Source organism: Nannospalax galili, unplaced genomic scaffold, assembly GCF_000622305.1.
Source record: "Nannospalax galili isolate Female #2095 unplaced genomic scaffold, S.galili_v1.0 scaffold1593, whole genome shotgun sequence".
Classification (NCBI taxonomy): domain Eukaryota; kingdom Metazoa; phylum Chordata; class Mammalia; order Rodentia; family Spalacidae; genus Nannospalax; species Nannospalax galili.
Genome location: NW_008332091.1, coordinates 806505 through 817964, shown reverse-complemented (window position 1 = coordinate 817964; position 11460 = coordinate 806505).

Sequence of the window (11460 nt, the reverse complement as noted above, 5' to 3'; positions counted from 1 at the left end):
TGAATCACTTCATAGACTTCATACCTTTCCACACCAGTGCCAACTGAGTTTGAGGTAGGCTAGTGTGCCTTCCCCTTTGTGTTCTTCAAAATAATGTCATTATGATAGTATCCACATTGTAGGTAGGCCAGTCCACCTTGAGCCATGCTAAAGGGAGAGGTGGAATAGTTATCCCTTCAAGGAGATAATGCACTTTTCCTTCCCGGAATCCCCTTCCCCCAGTGCAGTCTCATGCTTACAAAGCAGAAGACATGCAGCTGTGTTGTCTGTCTGCTTTTCTGAATTACACACAAAAGCATAACTTTTCCATTTTCTTCCTTTTATCTCTTTCCTGAGCACGCCTTCCCTGACACGTGGAGCTTCCCTAATATCTTAAATTTTCTTCCTCTTTGTCTTAAGCCCCTTCCCCACCACCTGACTTCCTTGCTGACTTCATTCACATACAATGGCTGTTTCCCTTCTCTGCTCCATTCTCCTCCTCCAGATAGCTGCTGAGATTTATAGCCTGCCTGTCCTGGGGTTCTTATTTTAAACTCTAATAAAATTGCCCTCAAACTGAAAACAAAATGAACAGCCTGAAAAGCAAACAAAACAATGGTACCCACAATGGTAGCTCTTTTTCCTTTCTAATATCATTATTAGGACATGTATGAGTTTGGATCCCTCAATTCCCTGGGTCTGTGAATGTCATCCAGACATCATTTGGAAGTGAAAAAGGATGCTTCAAAAATCTGACTTATTGGAAGCTCTCCTTCCCATGTCAGGAGAAGGCCACTTGCTCACAGGTACCATATGGCCATGAGTTGATTTTCACAGCACCTGGCTGATGTGCTCTGACAAGTACTGTGCTTCCGTAAGGCACATTGATGCTTCCAGCCAGGGCACAGTTCTAGGGGAATCCGAGTTTCCTGGGGATCCTTGAAACATACTTACCCATTTAGCTTCCTGTGAAATGCTTGGCTACCCAAAGCCTTTGTCTTAACTATCTGGTATCTGTGGGAGAATACCATGTCTTATCAGAGTTCTGACTGCTAAGTTCTTTCCTCCTCCCACTGTCTATGAGCAGGAATCGACCACACTTAAGATATTAATGTTGACAATGTTGTGTGATGGGGGGAATCACATCGCCGGTACCCTTGCATATATTTTGATGCTCATGTTTAAATCATTGCGTGAAGTTATTGGGTAAATTCATTCTCCTGAATCACCTATCCCATTAAATTCCATCCTTCAAGTTGTGAGTCTAAACACCTGGCTATTGTGTCTCCCACATTAACATGTATATTTCTGAACACAATCCTGCATATCACAGAGATCCACCATCCTTGCTTCTCGCCAAAGCCCCTCTTAGAATCCCTCTAGCCAGATGGTTCTATTGAGCTGATGCAGTAGGGGGGCTTTAAATAAAGAAATCCAGGCAAGCGCCATGGGAAAGGGTCCCAGGGGTGACAGATAATGAGGAAGCAGATTTTTCCTCATGCAAAGACAAAAATGCCATCTTCTTAAAATGCTTAATTCAATTTGAAGGGAGAAATAATTACCTCCTCTGGCCATCATGTAGAAATGTCCATAGAGAGGAAAATGGACTTCACCCTCGTTAACACCATGGGTCAGAGCCGAGAGCTGCATTAGCCAAAAAGCCTTCTTCAAGGACACAGCTCCCCTAGATCAAAGCATGCACTGGGGGGAATCAGAGTAAGCGTTCTTGTGGGTGACTCCATGAGAACCGAATGGGGACTTTTCTATTTTCAGTGAATCTCTCTTGTATTGAGTGTATGCAAAGCAGGACTGTGGAATCCAGAAATGATTTTCTAAGTTCCCCTTGTCCCAAGCTTAGGCCAGTGGCCAGAAGCTCTTCTACCACTGATCCTGGAGGTCATTCACGTTATCGGGTCCTACAGGACTGGACAACTTTATTTCTGTCTAGGACACCACATCACAGGCACTCTTTCCTTTAAGGCCACAGGTAATAACTAACCCAAGTTCAAATACAAAGTTAAATGCCTCCCTCCATGATAGAAACAACCCCATCTAGAAATGCTTTGTGGTGCTAATGAGCCACCAGAGCCACATTTTCGGGATGCTGGTGTAGACCTACATTAAAACTCTCCTTCAAAAGAATTCAGTGTTCTGCAGGGCATAAGGGGGATATCGTTTTATTTTCTAAACACTAGAAAGCAAGCATCCATTTCTGATAATAACAGTTTGGGAATGATTGACAGTGATTTGGCTCACAGGGAAAGCAGTAGAAACAAGAAATCTAAATAAACCTTGTATTGGTTTCAAGGAAGCTTTTCATGGCAGCTGGTGTGCTCTGTTTTACGCGTACCAAATCTGAAAATAATGAAGAAGTTGATGTAAATAAATGCTCTAAGCAATGCTGAAATGACAGCCGAGTACTTAAGGAATGCCGGAGAGAGTGTGCCTTCTTCACCTGTGCTTTCTTCATGCACGGCACAGACTTCACAATGAACAAAGGAGGTAGAAGCAGCAAGATGTGCAAAGAAATTATGGGGTACACATGAGAAGCAGTGTAAGGTGGGGAGTCCTGGGCCTTGGGGCTCTGATCTTGGCTTTCTGCTTAACCCACCCTTTCCCACAGCATCACACAATTCCTCTGAGATTCTGTTGGGTCCTTAATCAAATGCTGAGCTTCCTCCTGTGACTTGTGAGTCTCTGGCTCCCTGTAAGCCTGGGGCGGGCATCCATGTATCTGTGTTTAGCATTTTGAGATGCCCTCATTCAGGAAATGTTATTCTGTCCCTGTGTTTCTCTTTCCCTAAAGTTACATGGGTGATCTGCGATTCTTATTGATTCAGTAAGACTGATTCTATGCATTTGACCCGCGGACATTTGGCCAGCGATTTCAGGGTGACAATAGCAAAAGATTTTCACTAGGTGGTGGTGGGGGGCACCTGGCTTGGAACAACAGACACAGCTTTGTAAAGAGCATAGACTGGTGAAATAATCCATTGACCCCTGCACGCGGCTGCATCGAATGAGCCTTGCTGTGGGCAATGGAACAATAAGGAGATGTCATGCCCTTTAGGGGTAGGTTCCCACTGGAGGGTATTCTAATGAGGCACGATGAGTTCCAGAGATTTCAGGGTTAAACAGGGAAAAGTATCTGGCCAGGAGGTGGCAGCAGGACACAGAGACCTAACTCAGCAACACTGGGGCAATTTGCTTTCAGGGGATGTCCCTCGCTGCATGAGGTTGTCTTGAGCCTGGTGTGGTTCTAGAACACAACTAGAAGGGTAGCAGGCAAGCGAGTTCCATGGGAGATGGACTTAAGGGCCCAGATGCAGGAGCATGATGGGAGTCACTAGGCAAGAGAGCTCCAAAGGGCAGGAGCCAACATGGTGTCTTTAACAGCTACAAGGTTTATGTTATCTAGTGGCAGAGGATATGGGGTGCACATTGTGTAATTCAAAAAGGCTCTGAATGAATAAAAGTTAACCTCTGGGGCTATGTTCAAAGCATTTAAATGTACAAAAGCTTGTTTGGTGCCAACAGGTTTTTGAGGTGACCATCCCAGCTAGCTACAATGATGTCATCAACAACCTAGATACTCACAAACAGGGGTAATCTCTGCCTCAGTTGTATACACGGCAAGAAATCTCAGCCTCTTGGCGATAGAGAATAGTGAGACATGCATATCCACGCCTGAATGCATGTGTGTGTCGATCTGTTCTTCTATGTATACATGCTTGTATCCATGCATCTGTCCATCCAGCCATCCAACATTAACTGAATGTTCACTTCAGCTCTGGTGTTGTGCTAGGTGTACAGGACAGAGAGATGAAGACCATGCCTGATGTTCTTAGTAAATCATGCTCCAGTCATGAAATCTTCCGAGTGCAGGCTGAGTTCAGACAGCAGAAGACATTCCAGAAGGGCAGTGCTGAGTGATGAAGTCTCTTGTTTTCTGGAAGAGTAGATGGAGAGTGTCATGACTAACTTTCTAAAAGAATGGTAGACAAGCTGACAGAGAACCTAGAGGGTACACTGAAAAAAGCATTAGCAAGCCGAGATACCAGCAGGTGACAAGGCTCAGAGGCTGGAGGATGCCAGCTGTGTTTGGTAAAGTGCTAGATGGAAGGGTGTGAAGAATGAGCAGTCAGTATACAGGCAAGAGCCAGATAAAACAGGATCTGTGGGCCACACTAAGAAATGGAACCAATGAAAGCTTTAAATCATGAAAGCATAGAGAGTCTCCCCCATCCTCACCATCAATTGCGGAGAAGGGAAGAATGGCTGTTAGAATATCAGGGAAGTGGCTCCTGGGATGGACCAGTTGTCATATACCACAGATATCATGCAGAGAAGTGCTCCAAGTAGGACCTGGTGAGAAGGTGGAGCCCAAGTTCTGTGTGTACTCAGGCTGCTCTCTGGCCCCATCTCATGAATGAAGCATGATTTACTACAGGACAGCAGACGTGGACTTCATCTCTCTGTCCTGCACACCCAGCACAACACCACAGATGAGGTAAGCATTTGATTAATGTTTAGTGGATGAATGCATGGACATGGAAACATGAATAGATGGACAATGGATGGATGTGTACATGGGTGGGTGCAGGGGTGGATGGATGTGTATGCATTGCTCACTAGTCCATGATCTCCAAGATGCTGGAATCCGTTGCCTTATGGCAAGGCCAAGTGGATCCTGCTGGAATGTGCACCCTGTGTAGAACCTCCCTGGTGCCTTGGACAGCATCCTGCACGTTATTGATGCTCAGTAAATGCTGCAGCAAACATTTTTTATTCAGTGAAAAAAATGTTTGGTGAGTACCTATGTGTGGCAGATACTATTTAAGGGGATAAAGATTTGCCTTTGTGACATTGTTTACACTTGGAAAATCATTTCTGGATTCCACAGTCCTGCTTTACCTTGCTTCTAGCCATGGACTTGCATAACACGATACAAGAGGATTCAGTGAAAATAGAAAAGTCCCCACCTGATGCTCAAAGAGTCACCCATAAGAACACTGTGCTCTGGTTCTGTAGGCAGTATTAAGCAGTTATGATCACACAGAGAAAATTAAATCTTGGTGGACAGTGATGAGCTTATTACTTTAGACAGCAGAGGAAGGAGAAGCATTGCATCTAGAAATGCTGCTTTCAAAGACAGGATCTTTGGCCATCTTATCACCTTTGCGCCTTCTTATCACTTAGGATAAATGATAATTATTTTCATTACTTTATCCCTTTGGGGGAAAGTAAATGTGATAGTTGGTCTTGCTTTTCAAGGTGACTGAACTAAAAGATATGTAGGATTGATAAAAAGCTTCTATGTGTCTGGGGAGACATTTCTAGGGAGGACTGACGTGAAACAGGGATGGGAAGGGAGGAAGACACACTTTCAATGTGAGTAGCATCTTCTAACAGGCTGGAGCCCCAGAAAGGATGTTAGAGGAAAGGAGCTCAGTACCATGCAAGCCTCTTTCTTTTCTGAGTAAGGGTGTCCATTGATTTGCCAAGGTCTGCTAACATCAGACTCCAGCTTCTTTGAACTTTGAACCTGAACTCAGTATCAACAGTTCTCCAGTAATTTTGCAAATTTTCCACATGAGATTGGGATTGCTGAGGGGTTCAGCCTCCTGGACTGGAAACCTAGTCTTCTGCCACCCCTGAATGCACACAGATATTGTTGGACTACCTAGCCCTTCTCAATAAATCCTCTTCTATAGTATATTTTCTTGGTTCTGTTCCTCTGCATAACTCTGTCTAGTATAGTAAGCAGTTTAGTATGTCCCAGATTACATCATGTCCTGTTAGAATACATAGGAAAGAGAGACAGGCTTCGATTTGCTGAATCTGGGCAGGTTTGATAGTGTATGTGAGACATGTGGCCTACAGGAAGAAGCTGGATTGGGCTAGAGCAGGGACATACCCAGCAGATTTCCAAGAAACGCATGCCAGAGGAAACAACAACATAAACAAGGAAGGGAAATGCCACACAACAAGCAGGAAGTGCTGTGTGGGGACTGGAGAGGTGGCTCAGTGGTTAAGAGCACTGGCAGCTCTTGCAGAGGGCCCAGGTTCTGTTCTCAGCACCCACATTGTGGCTAACAACTGTCAATAATTTCAGTTCCAGGGGATCCGATGCCCTCTTCTGGCCTTTATTTGTATTGCATGCATGGGTATACTTACACACATGCAGGCAATACATTCATACACATAAAATTAAAATAATTTAAGAAGAAATTAAGAGGGACTTGGGTAATAGGGTTTGAGAGTCGCTGGTCAGCCTCTCTGGGCTTTGAGAATGCTGATATTATTTTTTCATGATGAGAGATGACCAGATGTCTGGAAGATGGAAGGGAGATGTCTTGAATTCTTTTTTTTCCCCATTGTGTGTGTGTGTGTGTGTATGTGTGTGTGTGAGCACGTACACATATGTATAGTGTGCATGTGTGAGCACACATGTACATGTGCACGTGCAGACCCAAGATTGATGCCTTATATCTTCTTTATCGATCTTCTACCTTATTCACTGAGGCAGTCTCTCAATCAAACACAGAGCTCATTGACATGGTTTATCCTGCTAGCTAGTTTGCTCGGAGGCTCCAGGTCTCTGCTTCCTGAGATTGGAATTTTAGGCAGCCCACTAAGCCCTCCCAGCATTTATGTAGCTTCCGGGGATCTGAAATTCAGTCCTCCTGATTCCGGGGAAGCACTTTAACCACTGAGCCATATCCTCAACTCTGTCTTAAATTCTGTAGAAAAACCATTACAGCCACACCATAGATGTCTGTTTTCCAGTCTCTAGGTCCCTATAAAATGAATGAGTTGAAGGATCTGGTTCCAGTACCTCTGAGGATCCAACATCCTTTAATAGACCATGCTTACTTTGAGTGTGGAGAAACTCCCTCCCCTCCCTCACCATCCATCGGTGGGCTGCTGGCCTCACTTTTTGGTGGGGTAAAGGCATTGACTAGCCTTGGACATCATCTAATGCGACCCTTAGTGCAGCCCAGGTAAAAGTCTCTGTCCTAGTTTCATTTCTGTTGCTGTGAGAAATACCATAACCAAGAGCAACTTTGAGGAGGAAAGATTTTATTGCAGCTTATGCTTCCAGATCGCAGTCCTTTAGTGAGGGAAGTCAAGGCAGGAAGTCAAGGCAGGAACCTGAAGGCAGGCCTCCTTGCTAGTTGACACATCATTCTTCTGACCAAGGAACTCACTTCACAGCCAAAGAAGTACAGCGGGGGCCATGGAGGACATTGCTGCCTGGAAGGCTGGGTTATACTCATCTGGCTTTTTTATGATTTTTTTTTTTTGTCTTTTTGAGACAGGGTCTCCCTGTAGCCCCAGCTGTCCTGGAACTCACTATGTAGACCAGGCTGGCCTTCAGCCAAGGTTACATACTCCCCCCACTCCCATTTTATAATTATGATTTTTTTTTTTTGTCTTTTTGAGACAGGGTCTCCCTGTAGCCCCAGCTGTCCTGGAACTCACTATGTAGACCAGGCTGGCCTTGAACTCACAGAGATCTGCCTGCCTCTGCCTCCCAAGTGCTGGGACTACAGGCATGATCCACCATGCAGCTCATTTGGCTTTTTAATATAGTTTAGGACCACCTACTCAGATAATAGTGTTACCCACAGTGGGCTGGGCCCTCCTATATCAATTAACAATCAGAGAATAATATAGTCCTCCATGGTCATGTCCACAGGCCAATTTGATGTAGAAAGTCCCTCAATTGAGGCTTTCCTCTTGACTCTAGGCTGTGTCAAGTTGACAATTGAAACTAACCAGGACAGTCCCCAACACACATACGTCTCTCCCAACTCTGTTGTCCCACAAATTAGTTGTCTCCATCTTTGCTGTATGCTGAACTCAGGGGTGGTTTGCACTTGCTGGGGAAATGAGGAATGAGCATCTGGGTAGAGAGATGGCTTAGGGGTGAGGGCTGGCTTGGATGTTCCAGGACTAGGTAGACATCAGCACAGGAATGGAGGTCTGAGCACCAGGTCTGGGAAGGCCAGGGTGAGCAGGGCCACCATGAGAACTGGGGACCCCGGAGGCCTGCACCGAGGGAGCATATGATCTGACTTGCCTTTTCAAGCAATCACACTGGCTGAGAGAGGACAGGGAGCGAGGGGAAATTGCAGACTGGAACTGAAACACAGCCTGCTTGATGCAATGTCATGTCTCGCTTGCTTGGTGTCTAATAGAAACACAATTTCCATCTGCAGCACTCAGAAAGAATAACTGAATGGAGATGTTGCTGGGATGATCCAGTTCTGTGCTGAATGCTGGAAATTCTCCTGGGAACCTCACAAATGGATTTAATTCTTCACAGCATTTTGGATGTGGTCAAGACAAGAACCTATGCAATGAAAGAAAGTAAGTCATTGCAATGTTCTTGTGTTTAAACAGCAGCTCTGAAGTAGCCAGAACCTGTCCCTTGGGCATTGTTAGAAAATACATAAATAGTACAAAATACATCCTGCTAACTCCTGTCAGGTTGGCCCTGGGTAGCTTTTGATAGCTAGCAAGTTCTGTCCGGTGGAATCTGATATAAACTTAACGTGCTGCCATGACAGAGCTCTGACTTCACATCCCTGCTGCACAGACACATAGTGCACAGACTGCCTCCCTTTGGAAGAGCATGAGCCACTGGTGAGGTGCCTAAAAACATCTGAAATTCCAGGGCAGGAAAATGAGGCTTCATAGCGCAAGCCGCTCTCCTCTTAATCCCAGATGGCTGACATGCACGTTGGCCCCTCCCCGCCGTCTACCTCTGTTCTTCTGTTGCCCTGTTACAGTGGCCTTCACTATGTTCACCTTGACTGTGGGGGGCCACCTCCCCTTCCTCACCATCCATCAGTGGGCTGCTGGCCTCTCTGTCCCTCCAAGGCTTCCTGTTTGTAACAGGTGCAGGCATTGGCTAGCATTGGACACCATCTAATGCGACCCTTGGTGCAGCTCACTTGAAAGTCCCCAGTACACATGTCCCTCCCAACTCTGTTTTCCAGCAGAACAGCTGTCCCCACACTCATATGTGCTGAACTGGGGGTGGTGAATTTACCAAAGTATAGGCAGGACTGACTTCATTTCGTGCCTTGCATTTCTCACGCCCCCCCCCCCTTTGCTTCGAGCCCTTTGGTCAGTGCTCTAGCCTTGGATTTTATACTTAAGACACAGTGTTCTCTCTAGTGAGGGCCTGATGGTCAATATCCTTTATCTTTTCCAGGATGGATTCAGGTTTTGTGAGGTCTGAAACATTTGCAATAGTGAGAGTCATAAGAAAATGAACTGCACAGTTTCAAACAGAAAATTGAACAGGGTGCTGATAGGGTGTTCTGTGAAGCATAGCCCTTAAGCTCCATTAGCTCCAGAGTCAAGCCGTCTCTTCATTCTTGTCCACAAGGCCTTGAGCCCTTACATTGCACAGGGTTCCCAAAAGAGACAGAACCGACAGGAACTATGTGCAGAGATTTGTGAGAACATGTTAAGAGGATAGGTGACTCAAATCCAGGGGCTTAATAAATCCCTAAATGTTCCGATTGCAGAACTGGAACATCCAAAGTCCTCAACACCCAGGAAGCCAGTGGTACCCCTCTCCAGTCAAGGCTTCAGGTCTGAGAGTCCAAGTTGCTGCTGGAGTGAGTCCTAGAGTCTAAAACAAAAAGAACTTGGAGTTGTAATGTTTAAAAATAAGAGAAGCTGGACCCAGTTCTAAAAGAGAATTCTTTCTCCTCTGCCGTTTAGTTACATCTGTCCCTGTCCTGGCTGGCTGGACAGATGGTGTCCACCCTCATCCAGGCAGATCTCTCTGGTCTGTCACCAGTATACACACCCAGATTCCCCTGAGACAGTCCTTATAATCAAATGCCAAACCACCTGTGTTTCCTTCCAGCAGAGGATCAGTCTCTGTCCTGCTGAGAATGAATGCTTACTGAATCAGGAGCTATCTGAGCATGCCTTAATCCTGTCAAATTGATGTTCAAACCAACTATCATTGACATGCACCCTCCTTTCCCCCTAAGGGGAGCCACTCCTGCCTTCTCTTAATCGGTCAAGATTAAGACCTCAGTTCATGTCTCATTTCCTCAAGGAAGACAAAGGATGCCAGAGGGACAGTGCAGCAATAAGGGTCCAGAGCACCCAAAAACCAGGTGAGCTGTGGTGTGCAGGTGAGCAGATGTGCAGGTGTGCAGGTGATCAGATGATCAGGTGAGCAGGTGAGCAGATGTGCAGGTGTGCAGGTGAGCAGATAAGCAGATGTGCAGATGTGCAGGTGAGCAGGTGAGCAGATGTGAAGGCATGCAGGTATTCAGGTGAGCGGGTGAGCAGATGTGCAGGTGAGAAGGTGTGCAGGTGGCAGATGTGCAGGTGAGCAGGGACAGTCACTGCTTCCAGTACTGTGGAGATCAGGAACGAGCAGCTGTAGGTGCCACTGTCCTTGACTCTCCAGTCTACCTCCCTTGAGGATCAGGTGCCACTACTAGAGCTACCCAGTGTCCTGATGTCCTCCCCGATACATGGCAGGTTGTGACTTTCCATCTTTTCCAGTGGTTCCTGGGTTAATATCTTTCCACCAGGAGCTCATCAGCTGTGCCTTATGGAGCCTAGTGTTTGCTCAGCTCCTCCTCACAGTGCCTGGCACACAGCAGACATTCAGTGCAGTGTGAAGAATGCATGGCTGAACCCAGCCTCTGTCTCATTAAAACACTCAGAATTCTAAATTGGTTTGAGAAGCATCTTCTGGCTCTGTTAAAGGGGGACAGGCATGAGGAGTGAGCTATTTGATGACTTCCCACCCTCATTCTCAGGTTACCTATGGCCGTTCCTGGGTAGTGGAAAATGCCTGCACCTAGAGATAATTTCCCTTTTCTGGAAGTCATTGTCAATGCTGCTTTTGTTAAGAACATGCTTCAAAAGGCTTATTATTCCTCATTGTCTAATCCTAGCAGAACTGCCCTGGGAATGTTTGCAGAAATGACTACAAATGAAGTCACAGTGAAATGACCCAGAAATTAAGTCTCCTCGAAGAAGGAAGGTGTAACAGACATCAAATGGCTATGCCATAATTTATACTCTAGGTTTAGTGTCTGTAAAATGTGTGTCACACTTTTCCCAACTTCTCCCAAACAGCCCAGAGCTCACAGCTTCCTCACTCAACGTCTGCTTTATTCTCATCTGAACTGTGATCATTGACTTCCTGCCACCTGAAGGTGGTCATGGAAACGTATTTGTTTACACAGGAAAAATTTCTGCAGTTTCTTGTATCAAGATATATTCATCATTTATTGAGTTTGAATTAAAATGTGTTAATATGAGATGGAGAATGTAGGGTGGGAATCCAATATAATTGCAAATTCTTCCTCTCTATTCATGGTCATATTGTACTATTATTTTAGAGCTGAAGCTATCAAATCTCAGCCATGAACACAAACTTATTCACTTACAGATGTAACTCCAAAAGTGAACTGAGTTGGTAATCAT